Source organism: Homalodisca vitripennis, chromosome 1 (genome assembly GCF_021130785.1).
Source record: "Homalodisca vitripennis isolate AUS2020 chromosome 1, UT_GWSS_2.1, whole genome shotgun sequence".
NCBI lineage: Eukaryota > Metazoa > Arthropoda > Insecta > Hemiptera > Cicadellidae > Homalodisca > Homalodisca vitripennis.
In genome coordinates this window covers 60,957,000-60,981,033 of record NC_060207.1, presented here as the reverse complement: position 1 = coordinate 60,981,033, position 24,034 = coordinate 60,957,000, and the positions used below count along the sequence as shown (strand labels likewise).

Genomic DNA, 24,034 nt, shown 5'->3' with positions numbered 1-24,034 from the left:
GTCCCTGGCACAATCTAGAGTAAAAGTAGATGGTACTCTGGCTTTGCTATCTGCACACTATCGATAGCTGCATATTTATTTGTTATTTACACTGCTGATTAAGTTTTAAATTCGTCCCTGGCACAATCTAGAGTAAAAGTAGATGGTACTCTGGCTTTGCTATCTGCACACTATCGATAGCTGCATATTTATTTGTTATTTACACTGCTGATTAAGTTTTAAATTCGTCCCTGGCACAATCTAGAGTAAAAGTAGATGGTACTCTGGCTTTGCTATCTGCACACTATCGATAGCTGCATATTTATTTGTTATTTACACTGCTGATTAAGTTTTTAAATTCGTCCCTGGCACAATCTAGAGTAAAAGTAGATGGCACTCTGGCTTTGCTATCTGCACACTATCGATAGCTGCATATTTATTTGTTATTCACACTGCTGATTAAGTTTTAAATTCGTCCCTGGCGCAATCTAGAGTAAAAGTAGATGGCACTCTGGCTTTGCTATCTGCACACTATCGATAGCTGCATATTTATTTGTTATTTACACTGCTGATTAAGTTTTAAATTCGTCCCTGGCGCAATCTAGAGTAAAAGTAGATGGCACTCTGGCTTTGCTATCTGCACACTATCGATAGCTGCATATTTATTTGTTATTTACACTGCTGATTAAGTTGTATAATTAATATTTTATAATATTAAGGTCCAAACAGATGTTTCAACAAGCACCTTGTCGAACTCAGTGGAAAGCGTCAACAGCTTTTAGTGCCAGTTAAGTTTGGATTATGAAACATCCTACCATTTTTCAGAATTCTAAAATATTCCAGATAGCTTTTCCAATGTTTATGTTCATATAAACCTTCCTCGGATTTCAAAGAATATCTTACAAAAATAATTAGCCGTATTGGTCCAACCGTTCTTGAAATTAGCTCTTAACACTGCATTTAGAGATGTTATATTTATAATATTCATGACCTTAAACAAGGAAGGCAGGTAGTCCAATATTGTTATCTTAACAATTGCATCTTGAATTGCCAGATACAAGTAATTTATTAAAAATTTGAAACCTGAATTTATCAGTAATTTTGGGTAGAGCTACCTCGGGAGCGGGGTTTAATGTTGTGTAATGGACACACAGTTGCGGCACGAATGCCCTAGCATTACCTAGTCCATAGCTACTCCTTGTTGCTAATCTGGCTGCACAGCACACATGTAATGTATGATAATTTAATCACAGCATCAAAATAATTTGCTGTCGGTAAAATTGACATGACAAAAATCCACATTATTTGTGTTTGATTTCCAAATATAACTGGAAGAAAGTGTAGTTTTGAAGGGCTAAATAAAACTGTCTTCTGACCTTTAGACGTACGTCAATAGTTTTTCCTTGGACCAAGAAAACGTTGGACCTATGTACCAATTTCTAAGACTTTTATCAGAAGTTATTGATCAGACGGACATACCTATGGGCGGGCCAACACCATCACGATATCCTGCGGGATCCTTAACAATACAGGTACCAGCTGTATTACAAAAATGTTCTCGCTTTGATAACAAATTTTATCTACAAAGTATAGTCTAATAAACATAAAAATTATTTGATTGTTTTTATGGGGGCATTTTGTTACGTCATCAAATTTTTTCTAGTTTTCTTTTAAGTTTAATCATAAGTTTTCAATTTTTTCCAATATATATAAAGTTACGCGGTTTTAAAGAGTATATGGACAAAATCTACTTTAAGGAAGTAAAGCTATCGCCACCGAATCAGGTACAGCAAAGCATTAGGGTTAATAATGTAGTAAATTTGTCATACAAAGCCTTTACTTGATGAAGTGAAGTAGCGGAACCTGACCGCACCTACTCTCTTGCAGTTATATATTGTCCAACACGTGCAGGACGGTAAAGGCTCCAGAACACTGGGCAGGCTCGAGAAATTGACTGCCCCGTCCACGATATTGATGGCGCAGCGGCGGCAGTGACAAGATTCCCTCTTAAATATACAGGAGCCATAGGGTTAATACGTGAATACTATTATTGTACTATGATGTAATCTGTTGTGTAGATATGTACTCCATTAGTAAATGTTGAAACTGTAGATCACAACCCCATCGCTGCTGAAACATATTTTGTTCATCCAATGCAACCAACCACTGACGGTGTTTTAAGCACTGTTCGGTGAGTTATTACTAGTTACTTGTGAACCGCATCCGAGTCTACGAAAACAAAACTTTTTACCATTAAATATATGCTTATTTACTAAAGACTCATTGGGGAAAATGTCAAAAATACTTCTGACAACCTTAATATGATTTTAAAACGCCACTATTATAGAAAATAACAATAACAGGGATAATATGATGAACATATTCATATTAGAATATGAATTTTTGATTGCTTAAATTTAAGCTTTGGTAGTTCATGGATTATTGTTTTGTTGTTACTTTAGTGCACCTTTTTAAATCCTTATATGCGTGTATTGTTATTGACCTATCAATTAAATTTTGTTTAAAGGTAATTTTTGTCGATGGAAAGATTGTGAAGTTAACAGGATTTGTTGGACATTTTATAAAAGTTTAGTGAAAGAAATATCAGTAACATTACGTTTTAGACGATGGAAGGATGGTGATATTTTGGACATCTGCTACAGTTCAGTGAAACAAAACATCAGTAACATTACGTTTTAGACGATGGAAGGATGGTGATATTTTGGACATCTGCTACAGTTCAGTGAAACAAAACATCAGTAACATTACGTTTTAAACGATGGAAGTATTGTGAAGCTAACAGAATTTTTTAGACATATGGTACAGATTAGTGTAATACAGTCTAAAACAATAAAAGACGATCTTTTAAAACAGATGGGAGAAAAGAATATTGTCTGAAATTCGCAAGATTTGGTCGCGTCGATGAAAAACCCACCAGATCTTTCACTTTACTGTTACCTAATATCCAAAAACTTCCGCCTTCCAAAATTGACTTTTGAACTGTTGGTAAATTTCTAATATCCTTTAGAGTCATTTAGTAATACTACTTGATATTGTTTTTATATGATTTCAAAATTATCCCCTCTCCCTCAACATAGAGGGTGAGGAGGGAACAAGCTCATATATTGTAAATATGAGTGACAGCCTACCTAAAATTAAAGGTCAATAGACGAATCGACACATTTCTAAATTAAGGTAAAATAGATGAAGAATGGTGATGAATGTATTGTCTAATTTGACTTCTTTCAACATAAACATAAATTTGAAGTTAGATTTTTATCTGTGTTCAAACTGTATACATTAGGATTAAGAAGTTAATAATTGTTTTAGATGTCGTAGGACTTGTCTCATCAAAACCTTTAGCACCTTTGTTTCCAAGGGCACTCCAACACGTTATGGTGTATACATTAAATACAGCACCACTCGCTACAATAGAAATATTGTTAATATGTATCATTCCATGAGTCATCTTATTTAAACGCTTGGATTGCCATCCACCTTCTACTCTGGATGGAGTAGGAGGGAAGAATAGGGGTTAATTTGGAAACCATTAAAACGTCTTTTGGCGTTGTTATTAAATATCGTTACAGGAAGTTTCAAAATTCTCAACCAAAACTTAAGGTGAGGAGTGGATAGGATTTTTGGAACATTCAAACGTATAAATACTTTTCGCAAAACTTTACTTGTGAGTTACGAATCGTTTACTAAATTCATGTTCGGGCCACCCACATTTAAACAGTTTTTAACATAAAAAATAGTTAATAAACTAATACGCCTCAGAGAAAGGCTCCAATCACGCTCAGCCTATAACTGAACATTCCCCACTAGAGTGCCTACTATAGTTTGTCCTCTACCATTGCTAATGTTTTGTTCAGTAATTGTTCAGAAACAATACAAAACAGCGATCCGCTTACTCCGGACTCAGTTTCCTTGTTTTACGACAGCATATTTTAGGTGTGATAATGGTGACCTCGTTACAAAACGTGTCTTGTGAAAACACTTCCAGATTGGTGTACATTTACTGGAGGATTGTAAATCAGTTGCTGTAAGCTCCAGGGGAGATAATATTAACGGACTTCCCTGTAAAGTTGCAAGGAACACCCGAACCGGCCGGAAATATCAATAATATCGTTGACTGACTCCATGTTTGAGTTTCTCTCCATCTTACCACTTTATGAGATATGTTTCAAACAGTTTTTTACTATTCGGACAGTTAAGGTTTCAGCTGAATACAAAGTTATAAATCACTCGAGTCGATGCAGTGGACGTTCACGACACATATCCAAGTTTAACATTTATTATTGACGATAAATAATAATTTAAAAGGAAATGATTGACAGTTTGCAAAATAGAACATTAAGTTTCGAGGATTTAAATATATTCTCTTCCTGATGTGTAAGACTTACCAAATTGAATTAATGAAGCAGAGTCCCAGTCACATGTACGTCCTAAGACAATATTTGTACATCCTACATCTATTCTGTTATAGCTTGTGTAATATAAAGCGGTCTTATAAACTCAATAACTGTCATCATTTCTTTCTTTCAACTTATTCAACCTGATCTTGTAGAGGAATAGAAAGTGTGCTTGTATCCGAGCCTTCACTAACAAGTTTCAAGAACCCTGGTTATTTTTCCTACTGTACAGTCTAGACGACAGGTAAACACTTTTCAGAAGTTTAAGTAATTTAAAGCAACTTTTATTCTAATCTTTTAATTTATTTAGGGTTTCACGATGGAAAATATATAAAAATATCGAGTTACGATTTTCGTTTACGTTAATCTCCGAAACCACTGTACCGATTTCAATGAAATTTAGTGGATATGTATTGTTTGGTACACATTAAAAGATATGATAGTTAACAATTAATAAAAAAACAAAACAATTTTTATTGCGAATTTAAGGTTTTTATAAATAAAGGGTTGAATTCACTTCTACAAGCCTGTTAAATGTAATCAATCAATTGTTCTATATAAATACAGTTTTATGACAGTACAACCATACGTTTAATTAATTTAACAGCATGTTTCAACTTTTTATATTTACAGTTTTGAAAGCATAGAGAAAGATTATTAGTAACATCACTTCTTATATCAACCTTTTATGAAACCGTTGTTAAGCATAGAGTAAGAAAATATCCAGATAAGAAAATGAAAAATGAAAATAAAAATTTATTTTTGTCTATACATTTTATAAAATGTTTTAACTATGCAGCGCTTGGTTAGTACTGAAATGTTGAAATAAAAGACAACGTTACTATCTAAATTTTACTATATACTTAAAGTGTGTTATAAAACCCATTTTAAGTAGGCTTTTCCATCCTGTGTATTATATATTTTCTTGATCGGGAAACCAGGCAAAATAAACTATTGAAAAAATGCAAAGGCCAGAGTAAATTACATTGGCCATAAATATAAATTTTTTGACAGATTTTCTTTATTGTAACAACAAGGCAATCTCAACATTAGAGACGAAATATAATTCACTAGAACCATAAGTACCCATACAACCAAAGCCTACGAAATTGCGGGCGATGCCTCAGGTAATACAATACATAATAATGCATAATTTGTACATAATATTAATCGTATTATGTAATCAACAAGCAACTGCGTAGCGTGGTCGGGTCAGCTAGCACCTTATATAACAAGTCAACAGCAATATGTGTAAAAATAATAAGTACCTTTCATTCTCATTACAACTAAGTGATAGTCTAGTACTTACTCACATCTACAATCCTACCTCATTGTAAATACGTTTCATCTCAGCTAATAAGCAAGATATACCAAAGGAAAAAAGTGTTCAACTTTAAGGAGTTTAAATCTTTTATTCATACATATTTTTCGACATCCCTGTTGTTTCAAGAATTGCGCCTCTACAAATTTTACTTGCGGAATTACACATGAACAGTGCGAAAATTCCAGGAAAATGTCACTACTATAGTTTACAACTGATAGCTACCACTTGTAAAGTATAGACAGAAGAACACAAAGGTCAAGAGGTTATTTGTCCAACCGATTGCCGATTGCAATCAAACCGGGAACGATGTTTTTTTTCACCCGATTGTATTTTTGAAATCTATCACTCTATCTATCGAATAGGTAAGATATATTGATTTATTACTATCTGTATGACTGCAGTTTTTATTCAACAACAATTATATTCTCAAATAAAAAAAATTAATTGAATATTTTAAAATGATTTGCTTTTAAATTTATCCATAATAGCAATAGGTTATGACTTTATATTAAGTATTAATACAGCATTATACCATTCCAAACTCAATAAGCTTAAAATATGGTGGACTTCGACATGAAAAATAACTACCATTCGAGTTGCAGTTGTTAAAGAGTTCTCTAAGTAACAACACAGTTTAACCTTTAACGACGTTCCATTAATCATGGAATCTACCGTTCCCTCTAATGTACCAGAAGGGATGTTTTATAATTTAAAAAATGTTTCAAACAGTGGACGAATAAACAAATGTTCCACTCAATTAGCAACAATATGGTAAGTTGCTAGACTTACATAATTCTGGGGTGAGAGTATATAACATGGATATCTACAATAATTAAATTTTGTCAAAAGGATAGTATAGGAGCAGTTTGCATCTCATTAGCAAATAAATTCTAACCGTCGCGTGATCGTTGATTGACTACTACTACCACGTTACTGACACTAGCTTTACTGCTGCGATATTTGTGACTGGTCAGGCACTGACACAAAGAATTGGTTGTATTACATTTAACACTGACCCAATTATATTGAATTTATCAAGTTTTATTCTCTGCATTTTATAGATAGTTAATTTCCTCTATACATAAAAGACAGTTTAGCAATTAAAATAAGTTCTTGAGACAAATAACATTGCACAGTAAAATATAAAGTCAACAATGACCAATTAAAAATACCAGCTATTTATCTGTCACAAGAAATAGTACTACCAACGCTGTTATAACCTTCAGCTAAATAACCCGTTAGTAATAGCTAAGCCACAGAATTATCACTTCAGTAATATGATCGAACTGGCATTTGAAATATTACCAAAAGAGTTGTTAGAATCTTGATTGATCAAGATACCTTGTTGATATAGACCATTAAATACATCATCAGACACAATAACTTCGTTAATGTTTGTATGTAGGTAGGAATCAAGGTACAAGAGCCAGAGGCAGAGCTAAGAAATTACTCACTATACATGGCAAAACAAATGTAGGTCGTATGGAGAGATGAAGACCTTGGTAATAGAGAGAGAGATTAGTGGCTACACCAACAAGGACACTGATGATGAAACCAATAATACTTACATCTTCAAGTTTCTACGCAATGGTTCTCAGTTGTAGAAGGAAAAATCAAGTTAATATATTTACATGCACTTGTAAAGCATGTAATGATATAAATGAATGAACATTTTTGTAACCATTGGAAACTACTTGTGTTAAACATGCCCCGAATACTTTTCCAGGATTTGATAAAGGATCTCTGGATAGGCAAAACCTGCAAAGCTGGGTTGCCTTTAAATCACGGAAACAGAACTGAAGGCGATATTGGCCCTACGTTAAGGATCATAGTTTTAAAGACTTTCACCAATAAATTGCATCATGTAAAAAACTTTAGTAAGGAAATCAATTCCAAGTCCAAATCAAGTCCAATAGTATAGCCATTCCACCATTCGTACCAAATGCGATCTTCTATCACAGTTTACTGTTTTTAAATTGGAAGGCATGATTCAGGTAAAAGTTTTTCCCACAAACTGACACGGTACGTCACATTTGGATCTATTTGTATCATGCCTAGCCGTAACTTACACGACAAACAAAAAAACTCGTACTTGGTTAAATACTACGATGCTGAAAATTGAGAATCTGTTACCAAAGTACTTTCAACATATACCTCTAGATTAGGTTGTAATATTAAATTGATATAATAGTGGCTAACAATCGTTTTATACGTAATTCGGTGAGTAACATTGGTAAAGTTAAAAAAATGTCAGGTTATAATATCCCAAGGTTTCCCGAAAATTTTATATATAAGCTTTATCGTTTCTTATAAGTACCCAAAACACAATTCTTTTTATAAATATTAGTTTAGTGTATTATTTTCTTGAATAGTTTCTTGACATTAGCAAGTATTCTTGACATGTACATTTTCAAGAATTTATGAAAATGGCTGTGTATGTATATTTACATAAAATTTTCCCATTCCATATAAAAGAACTATTGTACTCGAATTCATATATCAAAGTAACTTACGTAAGTTAGCTCCAATATAACTACAAAATTTTCATTTTCTTTTATTTATTACAAGTAACTTTTGAGAGTGTCAAGCTTAGCTTTTGGTGCAGTGTCTGAAATCTGACACTGTCACAGACTTGACTCTTGGCATTTGGAATAATGGTCTTCTGAAGAGATCCAACAATCATTTGGCGACTGTGAAGCTCAAAATTCAACTCTTTAAATCTTTTTGGCGTTACAGATACGCAGACTAAAAAACATAGTGTAATTTAGGTTGAGAGGTATTTTTATTGTCTCATTAGGGGGGGGGGGGCATTGAGTGCACTACGATGTTTGAGACTCGATCTCTAAGCACGGTGGAGCAACCTATTTTCTACACATAAAGTAGCTACGAACCACAGAGTAATAAGGTATATACCTTATTACTCTGTGCTATGAACTATGTATGATAGGTAGTGTTCGTCGACTCTTTTTGGATCTCTTCAGACGAACTTGATTCCCAGATTCCAACGGACAAGTCTGTGGCAGCGTCAGATTCCAAACTTTGCACTAAGAGGAAGATGAACTGGAACTACACTCAACATTCACGTTGATTCAACCCTACCCACGTTAGGTATAGTAATTTTTAACCAGATTTGAATAAGGTAGATAGCTTATTTCTTACTATCACTTCCACTATTACGTTACTACGCATGCCGACTACGAACAGAAACAGACCACAAACCGAACAAAGGATAATAATAAACACAAAGTTACAGTGCTATTGTTCCAATCTTATTGTGACGTTTTCACAGACAATAAAACATGCCAAGATAAAAGATAAAATATAGTTTTCATGACATTATTAATGCCAGAATAAAATTTTAGACGCTAGATATGAAGAAATGAAACATTTGTAACGCATGGATAATGTAAGTATATAAACACTAACAATTCCCTAACCCCGATAGACTGACAACATAGTAGATTGGAAAAGTCTTGTCCACAGAGCAGATTTCCTAATTCTTACAGTCGGATATACGCGATGGGCTAAGCACAACCATCTAAAATGATAATCTTGAGTAGAAATTCTCCGTAACAAACACTCGCAGGCAGATAAAAATGTTTAATTGAACATGTACAAATAAAATGTTTTACCGTGTGTCATGATAGTTACACCATGGCACCTCGATGATAGCATATCGCCATATCGGTCGTGCTTATTCCCATTACTCGGCATAATAATGATCGTGTTCCAAATTAAATATTCTGTCAAGTTTTCGTCACGACGAAAACAAGTATATAACAGTGATTGAGGTTTAACGTTGGCCAAATCAAGATCACCGACCACAATGGTCAAAAAAGGCTGAAGACAAGAGTGTAATATTTTTAGCGATGTCTGAGTACAAGTTACACTAAAGTACAACTCCTAGTGGAACGTTAACATTTTTCATAATTTTCTTCTTTTTTTCAGGAAAGACCCCTAAAAGAGATAAATGACTTAAAATTTTAAACAAACTTAAAAAAATTCGAGTACTGTTTGCAACATTTTTAAGAAACTACGCGGCACTCTACAATGGCACTCGGCGAGCGCTACTGAAGAAGACGACAAACTGGGCCGAAGACAGATTGGGTCACCCTAATCAGCTATTTATTATTGACCCAAATTGACAGTAGGCCACTTCGGTTCTGAGCAGTCCCCGACAGATCTGTCTTGTAAACGCTTTTATTTTCGTAGTGGTTCTGTTTCGTGTCGTTCGCTTTGTGTCCATGCAGAGTCTGAGAATGAAGGACGGAAAATATCCCCGTTGATGCAATCAATGCCTGCACTACACAATCAATGCCTGCACTACACAATCAATGCCTACACTACACAATCACAGTTGTCCCACAGAGCAATGCAAATCGCCTCTGCTCGATATCACCCCCGTTAGATTATGTATCATACATATGCTCCAACCTACTGTCCATGGGAGTAATGCATACAGATAACCAAACTGTCATTTCGATTTCTTGGTAGGCTACTATGATGTACATTAAACACTCTATTATATATCATTTCTACTGCTACCTGCGTCATCATTCACTCTATTTATATTAATTGTAACTAAACATTCGTTATTGATTTAATACCGAATAGACATAAAGCTGTCCTTCTAAGACTGTACCGAAGGCAATTTTCACCTGATATCAATCTAGGACGATCTTAATAGCTTTTGTAAGAAATATCCATCACCACATAACTGTTGTTTTACTATGGTATGGTAAGTCACTGGAAACTTGTATTCGTCAGCATGAATGGAATGCGAGATTGGGGAAGCCGGTTGTCGCACGGTCCCTTTATTAAAAATCTAACAGAGCATTCTCAAAATCGTGTAGTGTGTACGGACATATGTGCTATAACTCTTAATAGAAAAGTCCTAGAAACTTGAAACTTGGTTTAAGGAAGAATACCACTGATGTTAAGATTAAAGAAGCAAAGAGCATTCCGTCTGACTGTCTGTTTGTCTGTGTGCTACTTCTACTACATCCTGTCAGGTCCCTTGATACTCAGTTATATTGGTTTATATCTCTTTGATAAGATCTCCGCACAGGCCAGTTGCGCTAGGGGACGGGCAGAATAAGGTTACAGAGGAGATCGACCTGTCTTTAAAAAACCAGGAAAACCAAAGAAAGCTGGATTTTTACAGAAATAGACCTAAGATATTCCTGAAATAAGATTGATACTTCCTATATCCAGACCACCCCGACTTACTCCACTAGGCCTGAAAACTCTGACCTGAACAACTGCATCACAAACACTATTTTGGCGGTAAGTTGTCTTCCAGGAGGTCTTCGGAAGTTAGTTCGGATCAAATTTTTATTGAAAATTGAAAATTCCAATAAAGAACGAATTGGGACTATAATATATTATCAAGAATTTATAGTCTTTTATATTTGTTGGAAGAATTTCCAAGTAAAATATCAAGTAGGATGTTCCTGGTCCTGTTCTGCAATAGGGTCATAGTGAAAATGAACTTGTAAGGCGAAAAAGGGTCTTAAAAACAAACAACTCTGAGGTAAAATTGTTACAAGTCTCACAGCAAATCTCAGGACCGTAGTTCCGAGGCGAAAGATTACGGCCTTCAACAGGGCTACTTACTAGTACGTCAGTAACTTACTAGAGGACGACGAGATTGTATCCAAGCATACCCGTGATCAGTGGTTATGAGAGAAATACTTTACTTAACAGTCGGTCTTACAATACTGCGCTGGACGCTGACGTCCGAGATCTCCAAAAAGGGATCACCACCTACCCTCGTTTCGTCTGTAGGATAATCACAAGCATGAGCTGACGATGTTGTGAATTGAGAACTCACTGGATATAATAATTTAGAAAATGAAGAAATTTTTACATAATTTTCCAATTTTCCATATTTTAATTTCTATGGCTAAGGATGGATGGTTTACTGCCAGTTAAAACAATCTATGAATACAGATTTTGAAATAATGTTTTTGTTTTTTGTAGTGGTATACAAAAATATTTGGTATCCTAAGCTTTGTATGTTGTGTGTGTGTGTGTGTGTGTTTATATATACACATATTATATATATATATATAATATATATTATATATATATATTATATATAATATATATTATAATATATATATATATATATATATTATATATATATATATATATATATATATATATATATATATAAAATCGTTGCGTCCTTAACATACAAATAATGTATAAACACACACACACACACACACACAAACATAATGTACTTTAGACATATCGCGTATAAAATAGAACATGCTCGCTTTCGTAAAAATAAAGAATACATTTATTTCGCGTATTTCGTTTTACTAGAGCAACCAATATTAGGGACCAGGGATGTGTAAAATACGAATGGAAATAGGAAAAGAATTCAGGAATGTAAAATGTAGGTTGTTTGGTTTCAATACCCGGCCAAATTAATGTACAAACGTCTGAGAAGACGCGTAATAAAGTTAATATTTAGTAACGGAAGTCGTAAGAAAGTACCGCGTTTCATGTCAGAACGAGGTGCTTCTGGAGTTTTATGTAATAAAGAATGTCAAGGAATCAATTATCACACTGCAGGTCGGCAGGATGGTGGGTGAGGGACGTAAACAAATGCCGGTAACTGAAGACGGTTCCGCTGATTGAATAACTTTGCCCGGAGCAACCTTTGATTATTATGTATTCGTTTCTCTGGATCATAATCTATGTGACGAGACGGAGAGTGCTTTACTTCCCACCCGAGTGTATCGTGTGACTGCAGAAATAGACGACGACACAAAGTGGCATCCTTTGCCGCTGAGACTTAACCCTCACCAGCGAACATATTATGTCCTCTCTCGCTTCGTTTAGCGTATGTCTGTCTGCTTATTATGCGTTTTTATTTATAAAATTTAATTTTAAAGTTGGTTTATGCCATTAATCGTATTAAATAAATATTACAATGTTCTTGATAAATGCCGGTAGGTATTTAAAACATTTATTATTTAAATATCTCAAAAACCGTCATTATTACAATAACGATACAATAATACATGTGTTATAAACACACATGTATTATATATATATATATATATTATTTATTTATATATAATCTAGATACCTCTTCAGTTTATTACACAATATTGCGCGTATACATTTATTAAGATTGCAATCATCATAAAAATAACTAATGTACACAACGCTATTAAAATTATTGCCATATCTTTTTTTTAATATATAATAAAATTTTATCCCGCTATTACAGACTTTACTAGTAAGGATTGATACAAAAAGTACTAATAAACAAGCGTCAGTATTTGAATGCAATCAAAGGCTTGTACGTATCTTCATCTGCACCCTTATAATAATATTGACAAAATAATGTCATAAATGATAAAACAATGGAATTTAAGTTTACAAAAATACAGTATAGTTAACAGATAATCTCAAAAAGTATTTCGCAAAAAAATTTGGTCTATGTTTATGGAAACCACTTATATTAACTCTTGGTTATTATGATTTAAAACTTATCTTAAGCATTGTTTAGGTATAACAATAATTTATAATACTGAATTAAATTTAATGTAATGAATACGCACATGACAAATAAGAGAAAATTAATAAATTTGAATATCATGTTATGATTGAAATATTAACAATATATTACTAACATTCTAAATTTTTCCAGGTATTACAAAATTTAAACTAAATAAAACTTTAGTTATGTTGGATTTTGCAATATTAAACTTCTAGATTTCAAATAAACTTTTTGTATTTTCGTTTGGAAATATACACAGAGCGGGATTCTTTCATTGAATTTGGTAATTTATTCCTCAATCTACAACACTTAAAAACCATAAAGGTAACTTCACAAAAAGAGTTGTTTTTAATTTAGTAGTAATTTGCAAAATATCAAATTGAACAGAACAAAAATTTAAAGTGATCAGTTAGATAACTAGAGGGCATGAGCATCACACTGTATGCACAAACACTCCAAATGCATGCTTTATATTTAGCTATTGGAGTTGGGATAAAATCAGGAATAAAGGAAGAATCAATCGATTGGACTGAGGAACAAAATTCGTGATACGTCGAGCAGACTTGTGAAGACTTTATTACACTATTATTAACGTGCGCATTCACCACAATGCCTTGATGAAGGTCATCCCAAGATTCTTAACGATGTCAGAGTAATTTAATTTTAACGAGTATACTTTTATTTGAAGTTGTCCTGAATTTAAAATATGAGAACGTACCATTTTAATTGGCTACGTTTATATTCGAATTAACACGAAGGTCGTTAATATTTCATTGCTTCTCTTTATATAGTTCTTAAGATAATTTATTTTACAGTGGAGGTCTATCTGCACGTTATCCACATATAAATTATACTTGCACGCTATAATATAAGATGTGTCGTAAACATATAGTGAAAACAACATAGGACCAAGAACTGATCCCTGTGGATCACCTATGTTTTGAAAATTGTCTGAATAAATAAACGTTTCTTTTCTTCTTTGTACATAATTTTTGTTAACAGTTTTATGCCTAGTTGATAATTTGTAAATTTTAATTCTGCTAAAATACTTAAATGAATCGAATGCTTTAATATAATCGGAAAGAACTAGAACAGTAATAATTTAGTTGTTGTGGATAATTATTTGTCCTGATTATTTAAATGCTTTTTAGGTGAGAGTCAAACATTACTTTGAACACCATGTGTCAGACATGTTCAGTAAAGAAAATTTAAAAAAAAAATAAACATGTGCTATTATAACTTGAAAGAAGGGCCCGTTTCATGAAAGGAGACTTTATTAATAATAGCAATTTCAAAATCCAATCCGTAACATAAAATAAGTTAAAGTTACAGTTGAACTCATGCACAACTTTTACTCCAAGGGCAGTACAGTGTATGTTCATGTCCTGGTCCTTCCTGTTGTTTATCAGCGATATCCACTCGACTTACAAAACGCCTAGGTTCGTGTCATGATGGTTACAGTTGTCCGTAGTTTATACAGTCCGATGTATATAATCTGAATGCGGTCAGCAAACATGGATTATACAATACGCCATCGTGATATGCAGTAATACATTACGAAACACCACTCTCAGGGGAAATGTATGACCTGCAGAGGCCAAAGTCCGCGAGCACGCATCCAACTCTTTTTATTTTACTTTCAATGTCAATGCGCTTGCTGGAAACTTGATAAATAGCGGGATCAGAGGTCAGGATCCCATATATGTTGAATTTCAAATAATCTGTGAGTGTTAGATTAAATATTTACATTCTGTTATATTTTCCCTGTGTTTGCGTGATTTTTGGTGTAATATAGTTTTCAAATCGTTAACACTGCAAAAACTAGCCCCAAAACAGTTGGATGCACATAAATAATTTTATGTTTAAACTGGAAATACTTATGTAACCGCGGCCAAAAAGACGGTAGAAAATGAATATTAGTGTTAGATTTGATCATGGAAATAATTTTATATTGTGGATAATGAGTAAATGACCTTTCATGATGATGATCATCAATTCAGGTACAAGAATATAGAGACGGGGTTTTTTAGAAACATCATATTTTTATTCGTTTACCTAAACTCATTCAGACATAATAGATTAATAGGTACACAATTTATAAAAACTATATATTTATATAACCAAGATATATTACGCTATTAAAGGTAGTTGGGATATTCATTTATTTAAAATAAAAAATAATCAGTTAAAATAAATATTTTACGAAACATTGTAATGAATGATTGAAGAATCAATATACAAGTTCAAAGGTGTAAAAGCTATTTAAGAATAAATAATTTTATTATTTAGTGACATTTAAATCAAAACATACTTGTTTGCAGCTTAAAACTTGTATCGTTGAAAAATTAATTTGTACTTGTAAATTAGTTTGAATGTACCAGGATATTTTCTTGTATGTCTCATTATTTCTTAACATTTCATGGGGCAAATTACATCAGGCTACTTTATATTCTGTGTAGCCCAACTGACAACAAAGCAAAGCATGTACACATATATTGGTGACCTAATAACACACTCTACTATAAAGAATAAACTATCTACAATCTTACCGGTATATTGTACAAGAACTATGTGATCAACGATAACATATTTTAGGGCTAAGCTGGACTTATGTAATACACAACAGATAAGTTCCAAACATGGAAATCCATCTTAGTTGAAGATAACACTGTATAGTCTTTGTTGGATATTCTTCTTATCCAAGTTTTATTGAGTACATCTTGGTACATACATCACTAATATTATCGGCATCCAGATGCCAAGGATGGTATATTACCATAACTGGCTTTAGTCAGAGAAATGATCGTATAGTGTTTTAAAGGTTACAGCGATCTCACCTAGGCTGTGTACTCACAAATAAAATACATGAGGTCAGTTTACTCAGTGACTTTTTAGTTTCTTAATCTAACAACTAAATAAATAAGTAAACTAAACTTATTTAAAATTGGTTCAAAAACAGGACCTCCCTTTTCCTCGATGAGTTCAAAAATATACCTCAGTCGCTAAGTCGTGGGATAACGGAATGTACCTCCACCTCCGAAATTTCGGAAGAAAAAACCTAAAGAGGCGCTTTGGTAATTTAATTTAATACCTACTATCCGTTTTCCTATCATAACCGGAAAGAAAGTGGTGGTTATTTGTGACAGCAATTAGAATAGTATTTAGTTTTATGTAAATGACATACGACACCTAGATGGCCTTTCGTAAAAGTTATAACCGATGATGAAAGGTTATAATAACATTTAAATAACGCTATGTATAGAATGTTATATGCAATGTCTATAAATGTGTTAAAATGATTACACTCGATAACTTGATACTCATATAACTTGAAAACAAACAGTTAAAACAATATTTTTCGAGTAATTCTTCTTTATAACTCGATGGAGAACGGATCGATAAAAAATTACAGAAAGGAAATGTTTTTCGTCTAACTTCTGAAAAAGCCATTTAACACTCATGTTAGTGATACGCCGAAATGTTACGGCCCTCATCAGTATGAATAAATATGTCAAAACAATTTCATGTATGAAAATCAAACATGACATTAGGAAACATTACACAATCGCCAATACCAATGCAGAAATATTAGGATATCTCTTCTTGAACTCCGAAGGACTTTGTTAAAGGAGGATCGTAAATAGGCTCCCACTTTTTGTACTCCTAAACGCTGGGTCAACCTACACTAAATGAAGATCGTTAATAGGCTCCCACTGTTTGTACTCCTAAACGCTGTGTCAAACTACACTAAATGAAGATCGTTAATAGGCTCCCACTGTTTGTACTCCTAAACGCTGTGTCAAACTACACTAAATGAAGATCGTAAATAGGCTCCCACTGTTTGTACTCCTAAACGCTGTGTCAAACTACACTAAATGAAGATCGTTAATAGGCTCCCACTGTTTGTACTCCTAAACGCTGTGTCAAACTACACTAAATGAAGATCGTAAATAGGCTCCCACTGTTTGTTCTCCTAAACGCTGTGTCAAACTACACTAAATGAAGATCGTTAATAGGCTCCCACTGTTTGTACTCCTAAACGCTGTGTCAAACTACACTAAATGAAGATCGTAAATAGGCTCCCACTTCTTGTACTCCTAAACGCTGTGTCAACCTACACTAAATGAGGATCGTTAATAGGCTCCCACTTCTTGTACTCCTAAACGCTGTGTCAACCTACACTAAATGAAGATTATTAGTAGGCTCTCTTTCTTTTAATGTTAGGGAGGCTGTCAATCCACACTCAATCAAGATTATCAATAGGCTCTCTCTTCTTGTACTCGACTATCAGTAGGATATCTCTTCTTGTACTCCTAAAGACTGTCAACCTACACTAAATGAAGATTATTAATAGGCCCTGTTTGTCGTCATATCCTAAATGGAAGTAATCAGTTCTGCCCTACCTGTGATTTGTCGACGTGGACGCCCGCGGCGCGAGTGGGTGAGAAATTCGTCATCGCACCCTGCCCGGCGCCGGCAGCCACCATCAACACTGCCTGGAAACAGTAACACTAGATACAGTCACTGCACATGATATCCGGAACTAACAACTTAACTGAAGAGTAAGCATATATCCTACTAGGTACTCTTACGAGGGAGCTACGTGTATTTTTATTTCTCCAACACCAAAGTATTACGTAAATGTAACTATCAAACGCTTAATGAAACAAAACAGTATAAACCTTCTGTATGTAGATTCATGATATGCAGGTTGGGAACGATAGTTTAAAACCAACCGCGGAAAATTTAACTGGAATGTTTCACAGTAAATCCCAATATTGTTCCTGAATTCTTCTAGTGAGCTTCGAGCAAATACTGAAATCAATATAAAAGGGAACTTGAATTTGAGACTGGGTTACGGTCATAAATATAAATATACAAATAAAATTTATAAAGTAAATTTCTATAATATTTTATACATTAACAGTAACAATATAATCTAACATGATTATTAACCGATCTAATATATCTTTAAAGTATATTTTTGGAGTAAAAATTATTTTGCTTCTTTTAATGTAGCTGTCCATACGTTTTCTTTGGAGCTACAGAGTAAAAATAATAGTCTCAGAATAGATTTTAACGCAACTGTTACCAAATGATTTATTGAATCATTACTATATTTGGTGCCAGGTGGTGTTTTGAGGAAGCGCGCATGATCCGGAATTCTCTCTCGGTTATGTCGAAGATTCTATGTAACGCTTTAACTTCAAGAGTAGAGAACTTAGGTAAAAAGGGAGATATTTAAAGGTTTGACCAAATTGGTAATGACAGTAACAATTAACAAACTTGGTTTCTTGATATTTGTGCAACTTTCGTTAGCAATTCTTCTGGAAATAAAGTTTTTAATTGAAGACCCTCTTGGGGAGAATAGACGGGAGGCCAACAAGGCCCTGGCAACCAAGTGATTGTCATACTAGGATCATAAATGTTCAACAAGATTTAGTTTTGTACACTATAATGCTCTAATATTTCTTTTTATTGAATTAGTATTCAGTAGATGTATGTATGTGTTTATTGTTTTAACATTTTCACCATAGACAATACACGGTCAGGCAGCCGATTTTTGAGCATTTCAATTAATTATTTTTCTTGATATTGTCGATCTAAAATTTCCGTAAGGGTGGGCAATTTGATTTCCCGAAACCGAGATCGGTAAATATGAACAAATGGAACTATGTCTTATAGTATCGTCTTACACAGCCTATCGATTGGAAGTAGCCGTGTATGGTAGTAGCAAAGGCGTTGAAAAGTTCTGGAAGGTGTAGTATAGTGTTGGGCCGGCCGCCCGACAAGAAAATATGTAACAGAACAAGAAAAAGGACAAATCATTAAACACGCCGTCAAATTAAGTGATTGCAGTGAAGAGTCTTTGTTCGAGAGGAAACTTGAATACAACGACACAACGAGGAAGATTTATGCTATTAACGCTTATTATTGTGAGGGAAGTTTGTAGAATGGGAAAGCACAAGTGATGTTGCTGTGATGTTGTGGAACAATATCCAGTTGTTGGATATATGCACCCTGAGGGAGCAACTGAAATTAGAGGTAATCCTCGCAAGTGTTACAATTACCTCCGGTTGTTTACACACAGGTAAAACATTTAAATAGCTTAGACAATAGTCCCATATATACGTTTGGAAAACCCTTCTCCCCTTTATCATTCTGCACTCAGCTGATTGACTGACTGCGGACAGGACAGTGTTCAAGGTCGCCCACTCTACGCCATTGCATAATTATGCAGATTGCTGTCTCCGCTAGCGGAACACGGCGGCTCCTTGTAGAGCAATACATATATTTAACACTGTGACCTAACACTTAATAGTATGAGATAACCTCGGTGATGAATACTTGTATCAACCCATTCCCGTATGGAACAAAACTTAATACGGATGGCCTTATTTCGTTCGTACTTGTTGAGCTTAAGAAGATGATTTCAAATAAACTTTTAAATTGTACGTGATCAACAACGTGCAATGTTTAAAAATTTCACAGTTATATACGGTCATAAATTACCGTATATAACTCATATAATGATGATATTCTCTGTCGCCTCTTCAAGACGTTGGCACGGAAGCGAGTTAGGTCAACATGGTCATGATTTTGTAACGTTCATCATCCTGTGAAAGTTACCGATTTTTTAAATGAGATTTCCTGTGTACATTTTCATAATATTTACGTTCAAATCGCAAGAAGTTTAGTCTTTTCAGAAAATATAAAAGGTTTGCACACGTCAAATATGCATAAACGTGTTATTAATACGTGTTTTAGCTGTAACAAGACCATACAAGAACTGCTGTCTGTGTTGCAAAGGTGATTTAACCAAGTTCAGGTTGGATGAGAATTTTTATTCACTGCTTTTTAATTAAGATACTATCCCTGAAGAAACAAACAAATTCCAGTAACTCTATCAGGAATTATATTAACTTAAACTCTTAATTCATCGTGGAATTACCAAAATGTGTGTAAACTTCATCAAAACGTCAAAAGTCAACTAAATACAGATCACACAACCTTAAGGAAGTCCATACCCACCCACATGTGGTCGTCGCGTTGGATGAATCAACAAGGTCAGTTGTTTGGTTATGAGTAACAGTACTACTTTACCTTGTAGTTTCCACTCAAGATTCTTGAAATTTGCAGGAAAATGTTTAGTAACTAAACACAAAAACATTGTTTAGGAATATGAGTCAACTTCTCAGAATTTAGTAACTACTTAGCGCATACAAGTCTCTTGTCAAGAATATAATAGGTAAAACTAAAAGAAAATTCAAGTGAAAATAGCATGACTTTAGAATAAGACATTCTCCATCTAGGTCTAGACTAAATGTGTACAATCATCTGTTTAATCCTTTAGCATCTATCCATTTAGATACATTATCCTGATTTTTACTACTCTCCATGTGATTACACACTCGATGTATACTACCAAGAAAAGCGTTAACATCTAGTTTAACATACCTTTTCGTATATTTTAAGTTCTCAGCAAATGTCTCCCATGTGTATAGATAGCACTATTGATACTATTGTATTAAGCATTATCAGATAATAGACTCTGTATGATTTGTGGTATCAATTCGGTTTAACAAGTCCAAAACCTGCCAGTACACCCGCAGACCTTGACAACAAGAGTAAAAATGTTTACAATATAAAAAGCTTTTACTGACAACTGATGTACCCACATGTAACCTTTCAACTTGACAAACAGGTATATCTTGACATTCAACATTTGTTGACCGTCTTGACTTTTAATGCCGTCTGACGTCAGTTATTAAGGAAGTTATTGAAAGAACTTGTTTTAATTTGCTCCATACAAGTCCACATTAACGTCTCGGTTCATTCTAATTTAGAAATTCAAAATTGTATCGAACTGCGAAGAAAAACAGGATAATTGGCAATCGGCCAGGACGAGGAGATGAAAACAAAACGAAATGATTGTGACCGTATAATGATGGGGGAGTCGCCGCTCCGCGCCTCGCCCTCTGTCTGGCGCGTCCACTGGGGCGCTGATCGCTCATCGCTGATCACTGATCAAAACAGTATAATCCGATACAAACATAGTCAGTCGGTGTTGTTGATTTGGAGCCAACACAACAGGATTGTCGCCAATTCTGTGATCCTCAACTTTGCACAATTAAAACAGAGTGCTTCAAAATATTTAGCACATTCATAGCATTCACAATTGTGTTAAGACGTAATATTGTTTTGGAATATATTGTAAAGTTGAAAGGTAATACATTAAACTTTGATTCCTTAAACGTCGCCAACACACTACTTCAAAAAATCACATCACATTAGCAACACGCTTGTCTTGTTATTAAGGAATCGACAAGCTTTTCTTAAAATCGTGTCGTTGCATGTATGTCTGGCTGTATTAACTCTTGATGATGGGTCCTAGAGTTTGGAAAATAAGTACATAGGTTCATTTTGGTCCAAGGCAGACGCCTACTGACTTCGGTGTCATAAGGTCACAGACTCAAAGAGCAGGAAAGTTACAGTCCAGAAAATTTACTAATTCTGTAAAAGATACAATACATTCGGTAAAGACTTTTGTTCCATTGTGTTTCTTCGATACTTGCTTGAATCGGTCTATTAATTATAAAAAACAAGAGATTGATAAATCTACGGTTTTTTTAATCAAGAATGGAAGTTCTATTAGACCTGAAAACATCCTATTACTTTCCTTGAGAACGCTTAGAATAAATCTATTCTTGTCTCAATTTCTTTAAACATGGATTCGTTCTTTGATATTTTATCTTAAAACCTTAATGGACCAATCACATAGAGTACTAATAGAATGAAATATTATTGATATTTATTTGATATTTTAGAGAGTTAAATGGAGAATGCGCATGTGTTCATGCAAAAAATTTACATTTATAGTATTCTTGTTCAAGCGTTATGTTTTAGATCTAATAACTTCGAATTGTGTTATCTGCTCTTGGAATGAATTGTCATCAACATACTGTATAATGATGTATCTGCTTCGTTTTGCACTGTTATATTGGAATGAATTATCATCAACATACTGTATAATGATGTACCTGCTACGTTTTGCACTGTTATATTGGAATGAATTATCATCAACATACTGTATAATGATGTACCTGCTACGTTTTGCACTGTTATATTGAAATGAATTATCATCAACATACTGTATAATGATGTACCTGCTACGTTTTGCACTGTTATATTGGAATGTATTATCCTAGCTCTAGAAATACGAAACCTCAGTGTTGGTTATATCATTAATTTTATTCTTGTGTGGAAAAAATGTTTTCACACTGCACATGATTACTGGGTTTTTGTTTTGTCACGCTCGGTTATAATTGTAATTGAGGCTCTTGGAATTGTTACCGGTAATTATGGAAGCTAATGTATGAAAGAGAACTAGGAAAACTACACGCAGGTTATCTCCTATTTACATACAAAATATGGTGGTCTGCTCGTACATGTGACGTCAGAAAAATTTCAGGTGGTAAACTGGCGATCAGGAAAATGACGTGCACTTCTACTTTGCACACATCGTTTAACAGTGGTGGACACCTATACTTTACTACCGTTTGTCACCTCTGGCAGATGAAGCTTGTTACGTAGCATCACAGTATCACTTACAGTTTTAAACTGTACGATAATTCAAATGTTACTGTCTAAACACTATGAAGATTTTTGTCGCTTCCATACTTCTCAGGGAAAAACTATTCTCAGCAATTAGTAAACACATTTTTCCAATTAGAATTCTCTCTAGTAGCCTACATAATTGTCTCAATCATTACTCTTCCTGTTCACGTATAAGAAGGTTAAACGAATCCCCACCAGCGCACTTTCTGTCCATGTTTAGAATGATTAAAATGTGTTTCTATCAGCACTCTTCCTGTTCATGTTTGAGAAGGTTCAATCAATCCCCATCATCACACTTTCTGTCCATGTTTACAATGATTAAAATGTGTTTCTAACAGCATTCTTCCTGTTCACGTTTGAGAAGATTAAATCAATCCCCATCATCACACTTTCTGTCCAAGTTTAGAATGATTAAAATATATTTCTATCGCACTCTTCCTGTTCATGTTTGAGAAGGTTAAATCAATCCCTATCAGCACTCTTCCTGTTCACGTTTAAAAAGGTTAAATGAATCTCCATCAGCACACTTTCTGTCCAAGTTTAGAATGATTAAAATATATGTTTCTATCAACACTCTTTTCCTGTTCACGTTTGAGAAGGTTTAATCAATCCCCATCATCACACTTTCTGACCATGTTTAGAATTATTAAAATGTGTTTCTATCAGCACTCTTTTCCTGTTCACGTTTGAGAAGGTTCAATCAATCCCCATCATCACACTTTCTGTCCATGTTTACAATGATTAAAATGTGTTTCTAACAGCATTCTTCCTGTTCACGTTTGAGAAGATTAAATCAATCCCCATCATCACACTTTCTGTCCAAGTTTGTTTAGAATGATTAAAATATATTTCTATCGCACTCTTCCTGTTCATGTTTGAGAAGGATAAATCTATCCCTATCAGCACTCTTCCTGTTCACGTTTAAAAAGGTTAAATGAATCTCCATCAGCACACTTTCTGTCCATGTTTACAATGATTAAAATGTGTTTCTAACAGCATTCTTCCTGTTCACGTTTGAGAAGATTAAATCAATCCCCATCATCACACTTTCTGTCCAAGTTTAGAATGATTAAAATATATTTCTATCGCACTCTTCCTGTTCATGTTTGAGAAGGTTAAATCAATCCCTATCAGCACTCTTCCTGTTCACGTTTAAAAAGGTTAAATGAATCTCCA

General features: G+C 34.1%; 1 protein-coding gene across 2 annotated transcripts in view; it reads right to left on the bottom strand.

Moving 5' to 3' along the window:
• LOC124362764 (protein cycle-like) overlaps positions 1 to 24,034 on the bottom strand; it is a 158,082-nt gene that overhangs the window by 71,471 nt on the left and 62,577 nt on the right. The window contains exon 2 of one of the 2 annotated variants that reach the window (XM_046817589.1): positions 17,644 to 17,736. The exons of the other annotated variant lie outside the window; for it this stretch is intronic. The gene's annotated coding sequence lies outside the window, so the exon portion shown is untranslated. The remainder of the gene's footprint in view (positions 1 to 17,643; positions 17,737 to 24,034) is intronic. 2 annotated transcript variants of the gene reach the window in all.